Source organism: Chelmon rostratus, chromosome 15, assembly GCF_017976325.1.
Source record: "Chelmon rostratus isolate fCheRos1 chromosome 15, fCheRos1.pri, whole genome shotgun sequence".
Classification (NCBI taxonomy): Eukaryota; Metazoa; Chordata; class Actinopteri; order Chaetodontiformes; family Chaetodontidae; genus Chelmon; species Chelmon rostratus.
Genome location: NC_055672.1, coordinates 7,028,551 through 7,050,096, shown reverse-complemented (window position 1 = coordinate 7,050,096; position 21,546 = coordinate 7,028,551). Strand labels below are relative to the sequence as shown.

Genomic DNA, 21,546 nt, shown 5'->3' with positions numbered 1-21,546 from the left:
CATCACTAACACCACACAGTCATTTTTATTGCAACTACACATTTACAGCAGAAATGTTCTTAAAATTAATTACAAATATGATTGCTCCATAAATTTGGCACAAACATCTAGGGTCACCACTGATGATGAATCCTAATGACTCTGGTTCCTCATTGACCTGTCATTTCAGCAGTGGTAGAGGAAGAATTCAGATCCTTTACTTGAGTAAAAGTACTAATACTGTACCGTAAAAACGTATTTTTAAAATCCTGCATTGAAAATGTACTTGAGTAAAAGTATGTAAGTATATTTGTAGAAAAATGTCCCCTGTGACTGTTAAACTATTCAATATCATCATGTATCATTAGATTATTATTATTGCTTTCGTGAAAAAGCAGGATTTTACTGTTGAGGGGGAGTTCATGCTGAACTGTTGTGTTGGAATGCAACTGATGATTATTTCTATTATGTGAAGCTGAAACCATGAAATGTTTTTGCATAAAAGACGACGATTATCAAAATAGATGCCAGTTAATTTTCTGTCAGTTGAATAACTGATTAATCGACCATCATTTCAGCTACGCTTGTACTGTCCGGCAGTATAATTCATAATAAAATGTCATATAAACTCTTCATGTTTTTTGTACCTGAAAATCTAAATTCCACACAGTACATGAGTAAATGTACTTAGCTGCATTCCATCACTGCCAATAGATCCAAATTTCCATGTGTCCTAAACTTCAGTTCATAGAGTAATTCTGAAACAAATTAGGCCATTTATTGTGTCAGCCTCAGCGCGACTTTTAGATCAGATCCTGGCCCTCCCACCTAACCTGTAGGTCCTCCTGTGTTCTCAACATCACCTGACCTCCCCCACCTGCCTGCACACCTGTTCCCACTTCCCCGTTAGCCTTGCAGTGCACAGGGTATACTGACCAAGTCCCTTTCATTCTCTGCCAGATCGTCTTATGTGTTGTCAACTCATCAGCCATCGCCTGCGTCCTGCACGAAGCCCTGCTTGCTTTCTAAACTCCTCCCTCTTTAACGTTACCTGACCTCTACCTGGATAAGTCTGCCCTGCTTTGCCTGTTTCTGGCCACGAGTAAAACTGAACTTTGAACTTTACCTGCCTGGTATCTGAGTCCTGCTTTTGGGTCCAGACCTGGTGATATTGAGCTGTTACATCAGCTAATACTAATACTATGTTAGCTTGCTATATAATGTATGAAGTATAGACATGTTGCCATACGAAATATAGGCTATAATATGCTTGACACAGCATATTATCATGCTAACATGCTCAGTGTTACATCTTAGCTATAAATGTCAAAAGCATGCTAATGTTAACAATGCTAAGAACGATGACCGGTTGTCTACAGTTCCAGTTGTAGAAACGAGTATATTAACTCAAGTATGTTGTAATGTATTGTGATATTTGTACTTTAGTAGAGTATTTCCATTTTTTCTATTTTATACTTCTATTGCACTACATCTCAGAGGGAAAAATGTACTTTCTACTCTGTTACAATTATCCGACAGCTTTAGTCACTAGTTACTTTGCAGATTCAGTTTATCAATACAAAATTTAATCAAATAAATTCTGATTTATTATTACAGATGATGCTACCCAGTAGAATATTACTTAAAAAGTACTTAAAATTCAAAGTGTAACGTGATGCTTGCACATAAATGCATCACCAGTCGTTTTACTTTTGGTGGACATTGAAGTACATTATATTGCTAATTGTTTTGTTCTTTTTTTAAAAAAAATACTTTATTTATAGTTTTTCATTTATAAACAACCCCCAAAAAACAAAACTGAAAAAATAAATAATACAAACTGTATACTAACAAAATAATAATAACAATTATAATAACAATAACAATTATTGAATGAGTACAGCTATAAATAAGTAAACATATGAAAACACCTAGGATTTATGTATTACACATATTTATGCGAAACATAGGAAAAATAAATACATACAAAAACATAAATAATAAAAAAAAGGGGGATATTACTCCAATACACATACACGGACAGGGAAACTTTTTATGATAGCTTCAGGTTTTTAACATATTCAATGAAAGGGCGCCAGGTCACATTAAATTTTCCATAGCAATTAGTCCGACTGTATCTCAGTTTTTCTAGCTGCAACAAAGAGAGCATTTCTTTAGTCCAATTAATAAAAGAGGGGGGTTTATCTGATTTCCACTGAAGGAGAATGAGTCTTCGGGCCATTAATGAAGCGAAGGCGATTGCCTTAGCTTGAGATATAGAAACTGTCATTTCTGGAGGAGGGATCCCAAAGATCGAAATATGTGGGGATGGGGCAATTGTTTTGCCACTTATACATGAAAGAACCTCAAAAACTTTTTGCCAGAAACTGCTCAAAGACTGACAATGCCAAAACATATGACCTACAGTAGCTAAACTATGATGACATCTTAAACACATTGGGCTGACATTAGGATATATTTTAGCAAGTTTTACATTTGAGTAGTGTAGGCGATGTAGCACTTTAAACTGAATAAGGCACTGTCTAATACAAAAAGAAGAAGAGTGAATGCCTTCTAGGCTGCGCTGCCAGAATTCCTCAGAGAGTTTAATGCCCAAGTCCTGTTCCCAAGCTAATTTTGTTTTGCCCCATGAGGGTGGATTAATATTTTGAATCCTAGTATAGATTTTGGAAATATTACCTTTTTTGTAGGGATTTAGAGCAAGTATATCATCAATAACATTCTTTGCTGGTATATTAGGAAGTCTAAAATGTTGACTAGCAAAACTTTGTATTTGTAGAAATCTAAAAAAAAATGTTTTTTAGGAATATGATGTTTTCTTTGCAGTGTTTCGAATGACATGAATGTTCCTTTGAGATAGAGATCTTTTATAAAGACCAGACCCTTTTTATGCCAAATTTGAAATGATGTGGCAGTTTTAGATGGTGGAAAAAGGTGATTATTAACCAGGGGGGAGAACGAGCTTAACTGTTTAATATGAACTGAAACCAAATTTTCAGGGAGTGTTTCACAATAGGATTTAAGATTTGAGGGTGTGGGCCTGTAGGTATTATAGAACTCAATAATGAAATAGGTGAAACTGCTAAATCGCCATCTAATTCCATGCTAGCCCAAACAGGACCCTGATTTGTTTGCCAAGTAGAGACCAAATACATTAATTTACTTATATTTGCTGTTTTGTTCTTTTTTTAAGGTAAAATGTTGAATGCAAGACTTATACTCTGAACACTTCTTCCAACAATGACACGTTCAAACATGTAATGAAACAAGACTTCAACTGGAGGAACATGAAGTGACAAAATCTGCACAGATGGGGCTGAAGAATGAGATATAATTAAGCTCAGTAAGCATAAACACCTGTGAGGGGGGCTTCAAGAGACTCACACTGTCATGTCACTGAAGTTACACACAGTGACCACAAGGGGGCAAAAGATGCTCACAAATATGGAAGGCTCAGGCTGACGTTGACAGGTTGATGGATGATCACTTGTGAGGAAGGGAATCAGAAAGAAGCTTGGGTTTGAGATAATTAAGAAAAAAGGAGGGAGTGAAAAGAGGAGGATAGACAGCTTGTGTGTGCGTGTGTGCGTGCGTGTGTGTGCTGGTGCGTGGAGCAAAGAAATACATTGGCACGATGATAATCAGCATAACAGGCCTGACAGCTTCGTTAACCAAAGGGGTTTTTTTCTCGGTTGGTTTTGCAACCTTCCAGGCCACAAAATATGCCACACTGCAGCTCTTAGCAGGCTGTGCAGCTATGCGAGGAATGCAACTTAACGCTGATAAACTTCTGGCCTTTTAAAGGGGCCATGGTTTCATCATCAGGGGTAGAGGGGGAGGAGGAAAACATGGGGGGAGCTGGAAAAAAGACAATGTGACAGTAAATATGAAAAGACCGATTTTTAGATGCACCATAGGGAGTGTCTTTGTTAAAATGTGCTTGCAGAACGGGGCCTCAGATCAAGCGCTGACAAATGTAAGAGACAACAAGAAGACATGAGCTCGCTCACATGAAGACAGGAAGGCCATTAAGACTGTGGCGTTATCTGAATGTACCTTTAAACTATGTGGTTGCAAGAGTTCCCTCACTGTCAGGGTTATTTTTGCATATCAGTCAGATAGAGAATATATAATGAAGACTCAGTCCAGTGCTGGGCAGCAGTGGTGAAACATAACCAAGTGCATTTATTCACACACTGCACTTAAGTACATTATAGCTCTACATTTATACATTTCAGAGGAAAATATTGTACTCTTTACTCCTTCCATTCCAGAGTTACTCTTAAAATTAGCTCTGCCCAATACAAAAGTAACATGCTACTTACAGTGATGCAGCAGTAAGGGACTATGCACTTTCAGCTTTACTTTTCTGGGTGACTTTGCATATTCAGTTTGAATTTGCCATGTGAGAGCTCTGTCTTATCTTCATTCTAAATCTAATGTCTATCCTATTTGTATTTTATTTTGTGCATTTATTTTTTCCTAGTACAGTAGTTCTTTATGCACATGTGTATATACTATTCAGAAGATTTTTTTCTTACCTACCTCAGGTCATCTTTGTGCAGCTTATGTGTGTTTTGTTACATGTGAATTGCTGCTGTCACACTGCAATTTCCCTTAGGAGATCAGTAAAGTGCTCTCTCTATAATGATCCAGTAATAATGATATGTATACATGTATGAATATAACTCACAGGGGTCACTGCATAATACTTCAATTACATTTTCAACGCAGGGCTTTAACTTGTAACTAGCAGGCTATTTTTACATGTGAATACTTCCTTTACTGCTGGAGGATCATTATAAACTCACTGCAAGGTATTTCATCTATTTTCTTTGCAATGTGCAAAGAGCCAGGATGGAAAGGAAGTCAATGACATTGGTCCCACTTTGAAAATAGAACTGCCTGGCTAAACAAATCAAATAGCGTTTTGATCTGGGCTCTATCAAGAGGTCACAGTACAATAATTTGATTAATTTAGTTTGCAATATTTCTCAATAGGAAGAGTCCAATCTAGCAACTGAGCTTTCCCTTGCAATAGTTATTCTAAAGCAGTGGTGGAGGAAGTATAGATAGCTATAAATTGTAGAAATACTCTTTTGCAAGCAAACATCCTGCATACAAGCAAATGTTACATAAGAAAATGTGCAAAATGTGCTTGAAGTACCAAAAGTAAATGCACTCATGCAGAAAGCTGCATTTTAAGGTCATGTATGTTATGTTGCAGGATTATATTTTGCGATTCAGTCATTTGTACATCACTTTAATGTTGCAGCTGGCAAAGGAGTAGCTCATTTTAATTACTTCATATACTGCTGGGAAGGTTACATGTAATAACGTCATAATTTCTAAGATAAGATACATGCACAGAAGAATAAAATATACAAAACAGTAAAACATATGTAATATTGCACAAAATGTAAAGGAAATATGTAGTACTGTACAAAATCTAAGGATATGAGCGTATGTTAGCACAAATTACAAGAAAAAGAAAAAAATAGGACCAGCAGCTGGTTTCGGTTGCTCTGACCCCTCTTTTCTTACTTTTCCTTTTTTCTTTTTTAAATAGGCATTTTTCTTTACCTTTCTTTAAAGTGGGTGAAGCACTGTGCAACTGTGCACGTGGGAACTCAGAGGGTACGGTGATTTTCCAACAACCACCCCTGGGTCACCCCGGAGCTTCAAGTCCTCCTGAACCAGAGGAAAAGGACTTTTAACTCAGGGGACAGAGAGGAGCAGAAGAGAGTCCAGCGTAAGCTACAATGGAGGATCAGGCGGGCCAAGAAGGATTATGGGAAGAAGCTGGAGGAGAAGCTGGCCCAGAACAATGTGTAGGACGTGTGGAGAGGACTGAAGAACATCTCTGAATTTGACAGAGTGTCAGAGGGACAGCTGATGGAGACCAGCGGTGGGCGGAAGAATTAAACTGTCACTTCAACAGATTTGATGCTCCCCCCACCCCATCTTCCCCCCATTCTGCTCCCCCCTCTTCACAAATCTCCAGCCTAGCAGACACTTCCCCTCTCCCCAGACCACCTTCACCTGCCCCCTGCACCGCCATGCCCACGAGGACTGTTCCCAGCACTTTGTGGACTGGTGTGATCACAACCACCTGTGCTTGAACACCAGTAAGACAAAGGAGATGGTGGTTGACTTCAGAAGGAGGACACTGCCACACTTACCAGTGAACATCCAGGGGGAGGACATTGAGACAGTGGACAGTTTCAAGTACCTGGGTGTTCACCTCAACAATAAACTGGACTGGTCCCACAACACTGACACCCTATACAAGAGGGGCCAGAGTCGCCTCCACCTCCTGAGGAGACTGAGGTCCTTTGGAGTGTGCAGACCCCCACTCAGGACTTTTTCTGACTCTGTGGTAGCCTCTGTGGTAGGCCAGAAGTTACATTTTTAAAGCTGGATGCTATGCATTTTTTGTATTAGTTTTTTTTTTAATCTTGCCTGTCTTTTTCAGGTTTTGGACAGTGAATTTTAGGAAGTTAATCCTGTTGTTGCAAAAGTCACTTTATTCAAGCAGAGAATTGAGTGATGACATTATGTCCTGTTTGGATTTTTAGATAAATTTCATTTAAACTCTTTCAGTTTAAGTATATGCTTTGCATTAGGTTTATTACATGGTTTGCATTAAAATCCATTTGATGCTTTTAAATAAAATGTTTAATATTGAGATTTTACTTTAATGATATAAAACTGATTAGTAAATAAAGCTATCCCAACAAAGGTAGCAGAGTACAAAGTAGCATGAATTGGATATATTCAATTTAAGTATTACAAGTACGTCAAAACGGTACTTCAGTGCAGTACTCGAGTAAAAGTACTCCGTTACATTGCCCCACTAGTGTACAGAGTGCTGCTCTCAGAAATGCAGAGAAAGTCCATTTCTAATGATCCAGGTCGCACCATCGTCTATCGATCACCTCCAATCTGCACCCGTCGGCCAATGAGTTCGCGCGGAGGCGGTCCGTTGCTAAGGAGGAAGTTTGGTTGAGTCTCCGAGTAGCAGCCATTCAGCGGCAGTGGCTGAAGCGATTGGACTGCGAGCGTCTCCCCCAACTCTTTCTGTGGAATTTGAATTATTTTGGCACTGCACGGTTCGTGATACATAGGTGGCGGCATTAAGGGGGCATCTTGTGGGTCGCAGCGGTGATCACAGGTAGGTTGAAAAAGGTGTAACGGCTATCTTGACCAGCCTGCCCGGTAATGCTGGTTAGCTCACCGAGCTAAGCAGCACTAACGTTAGCTTGTGTTTTTCGGATGCGGCACACGCAGCTATGTTAGCTCCACGGCTCCTAGCTCCCTGTAGCCCCAATTACATGGCATTTAGGTTAGCTCGCATTGCTAACCTGACCAGAAAACAGAATGAGCAGAATATAAACTGTGAGGTTGTCTACCATTTATAATGGCTGTTGGAAACGTCCGTCTCTGCCTTACCGATGGAGCTATGAGGTTAGTTAGCTAGCTAACGTTAGGTAAGCAGCTAAGTAAGTAACCATACTCAACTTACCTGGTTAACTTTAAGAGATGGACGTTACTCAGCAAATAATGAACCCAACTCGGACTAAAATGATCTAATCGCCCTCGGCTAACACACAGTTTGACATAGAATTTTTAGGTTGTCACATAGATCACTTGTGTAATATCATGGTTACTAATGTAGGCTGGCATTAAGGGGTTTATGCATTTGCATTTAAGTTTGGTGACTTAGCAAGTTTGTAAAAATGTGTCACAGCCGAGATACAGTTGAAACATATGGTTAAAAAGACAGCTGTTTAGACGATCAGCAGTCAGCCACAGACAGGTTGATCGCCCTTAAGATAAAAACTGTGACTCATAGTCTTAGCTCAGAATTTTTGCCGAGTGTGATAATGTGCCCTAGATTCTCTTATTTGCTAATGATATCATTGCTAGATCTTTAGCTTGTGGAGGAGTTCACTGCTTGGAACAACCACAGAGCAAGAGATTTCCACTCTGGTCTGCCATCCCCGATCAGATAAACATCAGTGGTCAGATTACCTTCCACATGCAGACTTTACAAAGATAGCTCCATGATGGATTGTGTGATAGCCACAGCAGCACACTCATTCCACTGAAACATCCTGGCCATTGGACAGTAACCACATTTCATTGCTCTGATTAGCCATAATTGTTGAGTCATTACTGTTTTGCTAATGTGGTGGTGGTGATGTGTGTGACTTGAAAAATACAAGCTGAGTTATCTATTTTGGCCGAGTTGTCAGCAACAAGCACTTAAAACTTTGGTGCATGCCACCATTTTCTACTTTCCATTGTGAAGAGACAATGGTGTCAAAGTCCAAGGTAGGAACTGATAGTTCAGTCAATCAGAAAACTGATGCTACTTGGGTATTATATAGGGCTGCAACTAATGATTATTAACATCTATTAATGTGCCAATTATTTTGTCGATTAAAACATTCTGTATTTTGGCTAGTAAATATCAGAAAATAGTGAACAATGTCATCTATTGTCCTAGAGCCCAAATATGATGTGTTCATATCCTCTAATACATTCAATTTACGACTACGTACTGTATGAAAAAGAAACGCATCAGATCTGCACGTTTGAGCCATTTTTTTCTTGAAAAATCACAGAAACAATTCATCAGATGTCAGAATAGTTGCAGATTATTTTTTGGTTGGTCCACTATTCAGTTAAATGAGTAGTGACTTCAGTTTTAAGGTCATACAGTGTTTGTGGTGATGGTACAAGGGGTCTCTAACCATTTGGAATTGATGCATGACTTTTTGAAGAGAATTTGATGCCTCTCCCATGGAGAGAGAGAGGGGTGATTTGGGAGCCCCCCCAAATTCTGAAAGTAACTCATGGTTTAGCTCAACTCACAGAATGAGGGAGGCAAGATTGGCTCTGTGCCACCAAACCCACTGTGCAAGTCTGTCAGCTGCTTGAGAGAGGAGGAGAATGCAAAAGCAAGTCTGTCCGAAGCTTTGTGATTCATTCTGTGGGAGAAACCAGCGTTACTCTCAGCAGTTCTGGTCTCAGAGGAGAGGCCCTTTTCTTGGCAGAGAGCTGTACATGTGAATGCTGAGTAGTGATGCAACATGGGTAGATAAACTTGCTGTGCGATGACAACGCAATCAAAGGGCTTCACTTTTGTCCCCTGATAGCAGCGAGATAGTCAAGCTTCTTGCTGCTGATGGTGAAAACACAGTTAGCGTCAGTGTCTTCTTAGGTTTCATTCCAGTGGTAACTGAATTGATGCGAGATGACAAGAATGTGAGATATGCTTCTGTTTTTGTGTTCCTCTTTTACAATATCAAATGCCCTGGATCATGGCAATTTGTCTATGACCATCTCTTCTCTGTTCACTTGTCCTGTTTATTTTCCTGTTAATCCTTCCTTTTTGCTGCGGTTTTGAGGCAGGCCATTGAATGCGCTGGCTGTCGTTGTCATCCATAACCTGTGCTTTTTGTCACCATCACAGCTCGCTCGAGGTGTGGGCACACCAAGCATATTTAGAGTGATTTAATTAAATGCTCAAATGTTTGCCTATTCAGTTTGATTTGTGTGGAAAGGTGAGAATAAGAAAATGTAAACGCAGGTGCTCTGAAAGGCCTGACAATCCGGTTCTCGTCCAAGTTCGGAGAAGTATCTTCATGTTTTTGATGGCATAAATGTCGGAGAGACAAGACAGACAAGTTACAGGAACTAGAGTGAGTTTTGTTTTGACACTCTTCTCTGCCAAACATCAAACGATTTGCAATGATAAGTTGACAAAATACTGCTCAATAAAGGAGCTGCGTGTAGTCTGGAGATTTTCACTTACAAGCCCTAGTGCACTTATAATTGCACAACATGACTCAAGATGAATTGTGTGCTAAATGTGGTTAAGCACAGAGAAAATTCCCAGTAAATTTGATGTTAAATGAAAATTTTTCTAATCCCCTCAGTGGACATATGGGTATGTGAGCATCATTGACATCTAGTTCCGTGTGGCATTTCGAACCTTTGCATCATTTGAAAGAAGGCATACTGCCTGCACTTGTTAGATTCACACACAGAGCTCCATATTCTGAGCTGATTGGGACTGGATCCAACAGAGACACTCTGAGAAGATTCAACCAGAGGGGAGGTTTTAGAATCAGGATCTCAAATGTGCAGCTGACCCCATTTCAGCATTAGTAGCCTAAAATAGGTTCGGTGGAACCGCAGAGTTCGTTTAAACTTGTATCTTTGATGTGTTGTTGGAAAGAGCTGTTGTCCTCTACCACAGATGGGAAATTGGTGTTGGTCATGATTTTTTCACACAAATCAGTCACTTTGGAAGAACTGTCACAAGAACAGATTGTACACAAACCCAGACATACACAAGATGAAGACTACAGAACATCTTTGACTATGTTTAGATACACACACATGCACACACACAGTTTAATCAGGTCAAGTTAGGAAACCGGACAACATGTTTATATTTGTTGTGTTGTTTTGGCCGCTCTAAAATCCCAGTTTCCGTACGACAAATCTTCTCCTACCCCAGAAATGGATTTCATGTTATTATCTGCATTGTTGTAATCAAACATGGACTGTATGAGATGGCACTTTTGGCTGTGCTGAGTCAAACCATGCTGTGTTAAATTGCATTTACATTACCAGTTTTAAACGCACCTTGTTGTCTACAGAGTTGGGTCAAAGTGCACCTGAGCAAGCGGGTTGTCAGATTGGCTTTGTCAACATTCAGGGACGATTCAGTGACGTGATTCAATAGCCTCCGCTGCTATTGCTAGCCAGAGCACATACTTCATCAGTTTCAGTCCCATCTACATTTTTCAAGCAATGAGCAGTAGATGCCAAGCAAAATTTTTACTGCTGCCTGAAAATCCATGATGATAAGTAGATGGCTATCAACAACTATTGCACAGTACAATAGTAAACAGCGCTAAACGTCATTGACTCAAGACAAGCTTGTTATCACTGAAAGACACACCTTCCAGTGGGCAACCCTGTTGTTATGGTAAATGGACTGTATTTATGTAGTGCTTTTCTAGTCTTGCTGACCACTCACAGCACTTTTACAACACTAGCCAGCAGTCACCCATTCACACCCACATTTGTACACTGATGGCAGGTGCCACCTGCTCATCGCGAGCAATAACCATTCACACGGGCAGTCACTGATGACACAGCATCGGCAGCAATTTGGGGATCAGTATCTTGCCCAAGGATACTTTGACATGTAGACTGTAGAGACTAGGGATGGAGCCACCAACCTTATGATAAGTGGATGTTGCTCTACCTCCTGAGCCACAACCGCTGGATATCCTGCAGCACTGGGCTGACGCGCCAATTCAAACCGAGTCAATCCAAGCCAGCACATACGTATAGAAAAGGGCTATAGCAGTCACAACCACAGCAGCTCTAACATTTTATCCTCCACTCACATGAATTCTTAGCATGAATTGACATTCTTTATCTTAGGACTTAAATACCTGTAAGAAATGTTTATTCTTGGCTACACTGAATTTGTATTTCTGCTGAGAAAACATCAGTGGTCGCCAGTTCAGTCTTTTTACCTGATAAAGCAAACTGAGTTTTTTGAAATCATGCTTCCACTGTCAGAGAAGAATGGTTCCGTTACTACAGTGCATTTAGTCTCACTGTTTTATACGAACGATGCAGTATTTGCATCTACTGGCTGTTTTTTAATTGCAGTATTTGGCTGTGTCAGCACTCATTTAGAAAATGAAAAACAACAATGTAAGGATGAGTGTTGCACGTTGTTTTACTGCTTTGACTGCAGTTCTTTGAGTGATCCCCATTTGGGACAATATCTTAGCTTAATTAGGTCCAAGGGGCATTGAACTCCTCATTTTACCCTGGCTGTTTAAACTGTGGATTAGGGCTGGGAGAGTTGGGGGTGCGTCACTGTATGCAAGGAGTTGCCTTTCAGGTTTGCGTCGGTATCACTCCTCCCTGGATATGGTATGGGGCTCAGGGACTCCTTTTGTCTCTCTGGGCCCCATATATAGAGTGATACCTGATCCTCCTGGGCTGGAACAGCTCATGCTTTATTCAGCTCTCTGATCTCTGGTTTAATTACGAGTGACCCAGGACAGAGTGATCAGTGGTGTATCTCACAGGGTGGGAACTTTGTACTGGCTACCAGTACAAGTCTGAGTGCTAGACCTGAAAGCCTTTTGACCGAGATGTGTTTATCACCGCATTAAGGCACATCTATTTGTAAAACAAAACAATAAGTTTGACCCAAAAAGTCACCAAGAGGTTGCAAATACATTGACTTTGCTGTAAAAAAAAGAAGGGAATCAAGTCATTCTACTCTCTTTCCTGCTAGCCATTTCATTGTATTCTCTGTCAGTGGCAGTGGTTTCAGTTTTAGATTTGAGGAGTTTGGCTTATGAGTGAAAAGTTTCCCCATCCCTCCTTTTGTCTGGCTTCTCAGGTTCACCAATACTATTTCTACCATCAGTATTTGACTATAGAATCGACAGACTTAGGGTCTTTTCTAGAGGTATCTAACTTTATATTAGTATTATCTGAAAAAACGATTTTTTGATACATATTAAAGCTGAATATTTAATGCTGAATACTAACTTTCCACCCTATGGTTTGTCTGCTACCAGCTGCGCTTGCTTGCTTCTCTCTGACAGCGAGTTGACACACACACCGCTGCAGTGCCCACATAGTCCTGCCTCCCCTCACTCACTCACTCTCAGTGCTGTCTTCGTCTCGTCACTCATGTCATTTGCTCTGGTTGAATGTAACTCACGACAGGCCGTGGCATATTGCAGGTTTTGTTATGACGTTAGCTCATTTAAGATGGCAAGTGCGGAACAGCAGGAGCGCTATTTGGAAATACACTGCATTTGGGGCATGTGAACAAGGAAAGGCAAAGGACGCCAGCAATGCTACAGAACAGTGCTAATGAAAGATGCAATAAAAACAGCATGCCCTCGATGTTCGTTTTTGTATCAAAAGTGTTATCGATATTTTTCAATGTATTGTATCTAAGTTAGAAATTCCAGTATCATGGCTTTATATGACCATGTTTGTTACCTGTTAAAAAGCAGGAATTACCTAATCATTTAATCATGATAGGTAAGCAAGACATACCCCGCAGTAGCATATTATATACTGCAAGCATGACTAAAAACTTTAATGTGGGTAACACAAAATCAGGTTTTGGTATTGGTTTTATAAAACCACTTTGGTGCTTGTCACTTCCCAGTTCCTCTGTATGCGCTAATGTGAACATCTCAGTGTGTGATTGGTGTAATAGCTGCCTGTGTCAGAACTTAGTGACGTGTCTGTATGTGTCTGTGTTTGTCTAATGTCTCCCTGTTCATAGCACGGGTGACACTGATACCATTCCCTCGCACATTGTTCTCAATTTCCATTTATTTTGGCTGAGCACACGATCTGCATGTTGCTCCCAGGGTAGTTCTGTTTAATCTGTAGCATAGACCTGGCCTCTTTTAGCCCCACCCACCATCATCACCCTCGACTTGTATCAATGTTGCCGTGGCACCTGTTCCCTGGTAACCACCGTATTGGTTGCTGGGGGACACAGCGATAAGAACAATATGACCCTAGAAAATGTTCAGAGATGTTTTCTAATGTCAAAACTCCTTGCTGGCAGAATGTGAAAATGTGAAAAAAGATTGTGCATACACAGCACACAGCGCAGTCTACGAGTGTCTGTACCAAAACATGCAGATAGATAAGAATCATGTTTCTAGCTCATCCTCAGGCAACATGCTGCCGAAGCTCGACACACACTCTGTGCAGTTTTGTTAATATGTGCACACCGCAGTCTTGATTACTGATGATTACTTTTACTTTTTGCAGGCAAGGAGCTTCTAATGTTTTGTTGTTGTTGTTTCTCCCTGGGTATATTTGGAAGCCCCTATTTGTCTCACAGTTTTTGATATGAACTCCCCTCAGACCCACCAGTCATCTCCCGTTTGCTGAATGGGTTGTGTTTAGAAAATCACTGACACCAGTAGTGGTTTACCATATTGGATTATGACAGGCCAAAAGTGAAGTATAGAAGTATAACTCTACAGAGTGGCTTCATTGTGTTGCTTTTCACACATGTGCAATGTCATACTGTGAAAAACAATTTTTCATAATTGTTTGTCAGCCCACACTCTGGGAACAGAATTAAATGTTCAGCTTTGTATTTAATCTCAATAATTACTTGCAACTACAGAAAGATTTTTTTATGCCGTGTTTACACATTCTTCAATTTAACGTTTACTGCTGTCTTTTATTCGGTCAAAGTTCTTATGCAGTTGCTCGTGTCAAGACAGCATTACACTGGTACATTTGAGAAATTTGAATATAAAAAAGGTATTGTAGAGAAATCTGTTTTTAATTGATAAGGCATCAGTGGTAATACAGATATTGTATCAAGACCAAAACACAGGTTTTAAATCAGCACAAGTCTGAAGAAAATGTAATTACTATCCATTTTTAATCAAAAATGGATTTCAAGTATAACATCTCTTGTAACTCCAGGCCTTACTGCTTTGAGATCAGACTCTCTGCTGACTTGTGGTTTACAGGCAAGCTTCTTCTGGCCCATATGGCTCTAATTGGACCGGCTCTGTCTGTTGTGTAACTGCAGTGTGCCGGATCCAAAGTCCACTGGCAACTGTGTTTCTGTGTAATAACTGTATGGTATTAGTAAGCAAAAGATTCAATTATGTGACACTCAAGTTTGATTATGTAACTGACTTATTTTATTATTGCAGCAGTGACTAAAGGAAAGTGTTGTCGTGATCTATGAACTGTTCCAGTTCAGTGTATTGTTGACAATGAAAGGAGGAGCAGCCTAATCGATGATGAACAGCACAAGAATGATGTAAATTATTAATGAGCTGAATCTCATGCTCTGACTAAAGTCGGGAGGCTCTTTGTTTGTAAATTATTGCTGCTAGCTTGCCTTTGTGTCACATACCAGACTTTTGTGAGAGAAACGTGAGAGAGAAAAAATGTAACACTTGTGTTGGATAGGTCTCACAGCTAGATTTACTTTGTTTTGTCAGTCCACATTCCTCTCAGATAATGTAAAGTAAGTCAGGAAGTTAAGCATTTTTCCTGGGTACGAAGGGGTTATCAGTGGAGAGGGGTGGTGAGGAACGTGTTTTCTGTGTGTTGCATCACTGTGCAGCAAGTGCCGCCTTGAGCACTGCAGCTTTTTGTTTACCACAGAATTACAGGGACAGGTGTGTGAGCAGCATGTGCATGCACATTTATTCCACGTATGTTGCGCATGATTCAATGCAGAGAGAGAGGGGGAAAGTGTGTGAAAAAACCCATGGCAAGTGCACTAGCAGGTTCACACACTCCCCACCATTGCACCATTCCTCCACCACCAAGCGGTCTGCGGAGAGGGATGTCTGGCTTGTGAGAGTGCCACTGTGCTGAGTCGACAGGAGGGGAACAATTGCTTCACTGTGCTGCTTGTTCCTTTGGCCGCCTTCATGCAGCATTTCAGCGAGGGGCACCGTCGGCTTTTGGCTCTGTGAGCCTTGTTGACCGGGCCTTTGCCTGCTGGTCACTGACCTGTTGTGCCCACAGTGCCTGCTGCTCGTCAGGCCTCTGAGGGCTGCCGATTATCCCACAGTAATTGGTGCCTGGGCTCTGGCTGATCAAAGGTGCCCAGCTGATTCTAGAGCCCTGGTAATTTTCCATTCTCTGATGCTCTGCAGTCCTTGCCTGTTCGTCTGTCTTCCTGCTTGCCTGCCTGTCTGCCCAGAGCCCGTCTTTAGCCAAGGCTTGACGTCTGTCAGCTTTATTATACCTGCTTTTCTCATCAGAGATGATAGGGCAGGGCTGTAGTTTTCTTGCCCTCTCAAAAAAAACATCTTCTTCCTTGTTAGATTAAGTTAATGAATGTGGAAATGTTGGTAGAACTCAAAATCAGTTTCTTAGAATCCATACATGTTGGTGAGGTCACAAGTTTAAATTATCTGGAACTGTAGTGTGTTCAACAGACATGTGACTTGACAAAGCTTCCTTGAGCAAGACACCGACACCTCAGTCATGTGCCATTCAGGTTTTCGAGCCATTGTACTCTATACCCACTGATTTTGCTGATTAGTTTCTGTTCTCTGCTTGAGGGTGTGGTGGCCGGTGACATCATCTAGTTGTTGGTATGAAAGCTTGCGTACTTAAAACCTGCACGCTAACCTATCAAGCTTGCTTAAACAATACTGCCCTACATTCCTGCTCATTAAAGGTTACCCAAGTCCTAAAATGTGAAATGATTTCATTGCCCGCCTGAGTTCCATCTTTGGCTGCAGAAAAAGAGCTTGATTGCCCGGCTCCTTGGCTGTGTGAATGCACACGATGAAATCACTTCTTATGTTCCTATTACAGCCATCTACTGTGGACTCTTTTTACAGAAGAGTTGTCCAACATTTTTGGAAAACGGAGTCTACCATGACTGTTGAATCATTCCTGGCACTTAAATAAAACTGCACCATGGAATACAGTACTTGCTATTTAGAGACTATATCTTGCATTAACATTAGTTTCTATGAGGTTAGAATCTTGGTGTTTTGTAGTGAGACTTGATATAAACATTAGATAATTTAATTTTTACTGACATTCCTAGAGTTCATAGTCCAGCCTCACACCTTCCCAGGTGCTTTTCAGGCTAGTTTTACACACAACAGAACTATTTCTAGTAGAGAACAGATATTTCTGTACCTTTTGAAATGATCTTCCTTGTACTTTCGAAGGCAGTGCTGCATTCACTAATGTTATTTAACAACACAGCTAATACTATTTCAGCCATATATATATATATATATATATATATATATATATATATATATATATATATACACACTTTATGTGGGCTTTGAAAGGACGGTTTTCAAGTTCAGCTTCATATTTGAAGGATAATAATTTCATTCAAGTTTCATATTTATGCTGTTATTTTTCAGGGGCTCTATTCATTCTGGCCTAACATCTTATTTTATTTATTATTTTCTTATAGCACTAGCTTGATGAGCAGGAAGGTAATTGTCACTGTTTACTTCAAAAAGTATTTTATATACCACCATTACATTCAGTATTGCAATGATGCTGCTAAAATAAAACTCAGAAAGGCTGACATGTGATGTACATTGTTTTTGAAATCTGACTCATCATGTACAGTCCCTACATGAGTGTTTGTTCAACTTTTTCCCATGGCCTAGTGTTAAAAGCAAACAAAGATGATAAATCATAATATGAAATTGGAATACTTGCAGAATCACAGTACGTAAGAATCCCAATTCATACATGCATCGAGTTTGCACCCAAGTATCGTGACAGTATCCAATCAGGAAATAAGCATATCGTCCCAGCCCTAGTAGTGTAGTCTCCGAAGGTAAAATGCACATACATACTCATAGGTTTAAAGCAGCCATGGACTTGTTCCTGACTTGTTCCACCCCTGCTTGAGCTGCACCATAAATCTGCTCGGTAAATAGCCAGGTAGCACAAGCAGGTTGGCTTAATCTGTTGCGTAACTTGGTATTCTGCAGTCATCATTGGCTTTAGAAATAGCCCAATTGGGATACAAAGAGTGGAGCCCAGGTACGTGGTAAGAATTCCTGAAACAAGCGATCAGCTCAACAGCTGCACTGAATACTACAGCTCCATTTACATTCATGCTCACAAGACCAGTTTGGTTGGCTGATTCCTGACGTCAATAGAACTCCCCTTGCATCATGTGGACTCCTCTCTCTGTTGCAGTTGGTTTCCTCTTTAGCCTCAAAGATCACTGAAGAGTAGTTCCTACACTCCAATAACAGTGTGGTCACAGAAACCTGTTTTTATTCTTGTTTCATAATTCAGCATGTCAAGATCAGTTCATCTGACCTGGAGGATGAGTGAGGTGAACAGAAAGCCTCTCCGTGTGTGTCTGTGTGTGTCTGTGTGTGTCTGTGTGTCTGTGTGTCTGTGTGTCTGTGTGTCTGTGTGTCTGTGTGTGTGTGTGTGTGTGTGTGTGTGTGTGTGTGTCTTAGCCCAGTCAGAAGGCCGGTGTAGCCATTCCATGTCTGTTCACTCAGCAGGAAGTTCCTGTTCCACTCTATCCTTTCATCACTCCTGCTGCTGGACAAACACTGCTACTGACAAACACACACACACACACACACACACACACACACACACACACACACACACACACACACACACTCACACAGACCAGTATACTGTGTTGCTGTTTACCAATAGTGTTGTTGGGATGAAAAGCAGTATTATTGACAACACATTGACTCAGTAGCTGGAACCATGGAGTGGGTTCTCTGTGCGATATTGATTCTTCTGTGGGTATTTTTCCATGTATTCTGTTTTCTCTCTTTCTCTCTCAGTCCTTTTCACTCATATCTGTCTCTTATTCTTTTTCAGTTTTTCTTTCACCCTCTTTCAAATCTTGCCACACTGTCACGTCTTTGTGTGCCTCTGTTCTTGCTCCTCTGCCTTTAACTCTCTCTGTCACTTGTGTGTGTTGGCCTCTCGACAACTTTGTGTCTATGTTTGGGGATAACCAAGTGACACACGTGTTCTCAAGTGTATATGTGATGTGTACAAAATGTCAAAAGTGTGCGAACGTCAGAAGCCAACAGTGCAGCATTCGAAGGCCCAGCAGACTTTACCCTGCAGTCATCTCTACATGATGATTGGGAGAGCGGTGAAGAGTGACTGGCCTTCATCACTCAGTGAACAAACATACTGACACCACTCCTCACTGCGGGGCTTTCCTCACCTATTACAACATAGATAGCCTGACAAAATGACTGCTAGCGGCAACTAAAACCAACTGGTATGGTCGTTTTGAAGAAATACCTGCTAGTTGCAAGACATTATTGATCATTTGTGTGACTTTGCTTGACTATTTCGGCTCTTGTGACCACAGCTGAAATTCTATTTAGCAAAATGAGACTACGAATTCTGATTATTAATCTTTATTTGTATGGTAATGGAAAAAGTTGCCAGAATAACCACCACATACAGTAAAAGCACATTGCAAAGTGTCTGCAAAGCACCACCGACAGCCTGATTTATCCTTCCCTTCATGCATTAGCACCATGCTCAGGTTTAAATCCTCCTGGATTGGTTCTGAAGTTCATCTGGGGAGCAAGTTAATTGGCTCTGATCGCTGCATAATTTTTCCTTCTTTGTAGATTTTCTTTGATGCCTAAATTGACTCGCTTTCTCTGTCAATTTGCGATCATGTAAAAGTTGCCACGTTTGATCGATAAATCTGGATATTAACTGAGCATTTGCCTGCAGCTGTCAGGCCAGTTACATTGCTGCAAGTCAGTGCCCTAAAATCATAGGTTCTTTTAAAGCCGAAAAGTCATTTGGCAGCTGCAAGGCACATATCTCCTCTGGGTCGCCTTAACTAAAGGGAAGAGAGAAGGATGGGAGGACTGCAGGGAGGAGGATAAGCAGAGTGGAGCAAAGGAGCCTATGGCTCCTCACCATTAAAGAAACACTTCACCATCACTGAAAAGCAACCATTTAGTAGTCTGTTTATATTCACTAAAAGTTGTCAGAATTGGCTAAAGGCCTGGCATGTGGTCACAGGTAAATAGAAATGGATTTGAGCATCACAGTTATTTCTTGTCTGAGCTTTTATTTAAGCTGTTGTAATTAAACAAAGTAACCTGGTAAAAGGTTTCACTCAGTCCTGTTCAGATACTTCATTAGATTTCTGTTTACAGTAATTGCCTTTTCTGTGCTGTTTGTGGTCCTGATCACTTCCTTGAGAATTAAACCGTACTCTGGATTGGTTGAAATTGAAAGCATTTTTGCAGTTCAGAGCAGAGGGGTGGTGCACAGACTGTGCATGTCAGCAGTAATGACTGTGTTTCAGAAACCCATCTATCGGCTCTTACTTGCCCTGATGTGGTTAAATCAGAAATGATGCTGCTGCTGCTGCAGAGGAAGAGCTGAGTGTTAACTGTGTGATGTCTGACTGGTGATTGCTGAGGCCCAGACCAACAAATGTGCATGAGATGTGCCACAGACTGCCTGTAGCACATTGCTCAACTATCAACGTCTTTGATATCTGATTTTTCTCTTCTGAAGCAGCAGCTCTCCAGGAAGTGTACTCTGGCGCCTGTCTGTTTTCATGTCTCTGCCCTGCATGCTAACTGGCTCACGCTGCGACAACCAGACCTGTTTAACTTGACAGAAACAGCATGTCTGTGTTGGATATTATGTGACACAGTCTAAGCTTTTCTTCTTGGGGAAATGACCTGTCAGATTGCGGTTAAATCAACTTTCAACTTTTCTGGACTCTAACAGGGTTCTAGTTTGACATTTTCTGTGGTTGGTTGTAAAGTGAATGGTTATCACAAGGGACTTTAACCAAAGGTCTCAGTCTCTATGTACTCACAAATCCACGTGGTCCCCTGGGGTCAGGTTGCGCCAAGTTCACACACTCACAGTTGGAATACTGAGCGAAGAATGGCCAGCTATCAGTTCCTGGTCAGCAGAGGTTCTACTGGATTACATTGCTCTTATAAATGAGTAAAGGCACAGCCCTGGAATACAAACTGCAATCTTGGATCAGCATTCTTCCTCTGAGACGCTATAAATGTGCTAATGCTTGCTTTTTTGTTGTGAGTAAGCCATAAGTAGGATTAATAGATCACGTATTAACAGCAGTTTGCTGAGGCCTAGGTGAATATGTAACGTTGTCTGTGTTTCCTCAGGTCAGAATAGTGCTTGGGTAGAGTACACAGTGTGTAGTATTTTGGCCTGATTTCTCCACCTTGCTGCAACTCCTCTAATGGTACTAATCTTCGCCCAAGAACAACAAAGTTTAATAATAGAGCCTGACCCTCTGGCCTTGAGACGCCGTAGTCGTCTGTCTCACTTGTACATGTGCGTGAGAGTGTGTTTTCATGATCATTGTGTTTTTGCGAGTGTGTGCTCTGTTTTATATTTGTGGATTTATGGCAGGTTTGGGTTTATGTGTATCCACTTCTACTTGTGTGTTCTCTCTCTGCTGCTGCTGCTGTGCTGCATGTGTGTTTGTGTAATGCAATGATGTCAAGGGGAAAAAGTAAACATGGTTTCCATGAGTAGCTTTTTAACTCCGAAGTTTACTCAAAGTTTCCCTGCAGAGGTCACCTAGAGTCACGGACAGTGTGTCGCGGTTCATTCTGAGTGATCGAGTGTGAGGAGGTTAAGCTTCTGTCCCACAATTTCCACAACACTGCTGTCCTCCCAACAAAAAAGGAAGACAGCAATTCTTCTCAAGTTAAAAGAAAGGAACGCATGGCTGTTTTAGGTCAGCCAGTGTACAAACTCCAGAGGCATTTTGTAAAGACATCTTCCCATGGCTGCCACATTAGTGGGTACCTATTGTGTTCTCAGCAGCAGTCTACCATAAAGACGGACCAGGATTGATGGAGTTGGGGCACTCAGACCACTACATCAATCCCCTCCTAGCAGGCCAATGCTTTCAGTCAGCATCCCCTCTCCACTGCATGTTTACAGCTCTATTCATTTAATTGA

The 21,546-nt window shown here is 41.0% G+C and overlaps 1 protein-coding gene across 6 annotated transcripts in view; it reads left to right on the top strand.

Annotated features, from left to right (window-relative positions):
- The first annotated feature begins 7,040 nt into the window (after positions 1–7,040).
- numb (NUMB endocytic adaptor protein) overlaps positions 7,041–21,546 on the top strand; it is a 41,423-nt gene continuing 26,917 nt past the window's right edge. For all 6 annotated transcript variants that reach the window (XM_041953645.1, XM_041953647.1, XM_041953644.1 and 3 more), the window contains exon 1: positions 7,041–7,174. The gene's annotated coding sequence lies outside the window, so the exon portion shown is untranslated. The remainder of the gene's footprint in view (positions 7,175–21,546) is intronic.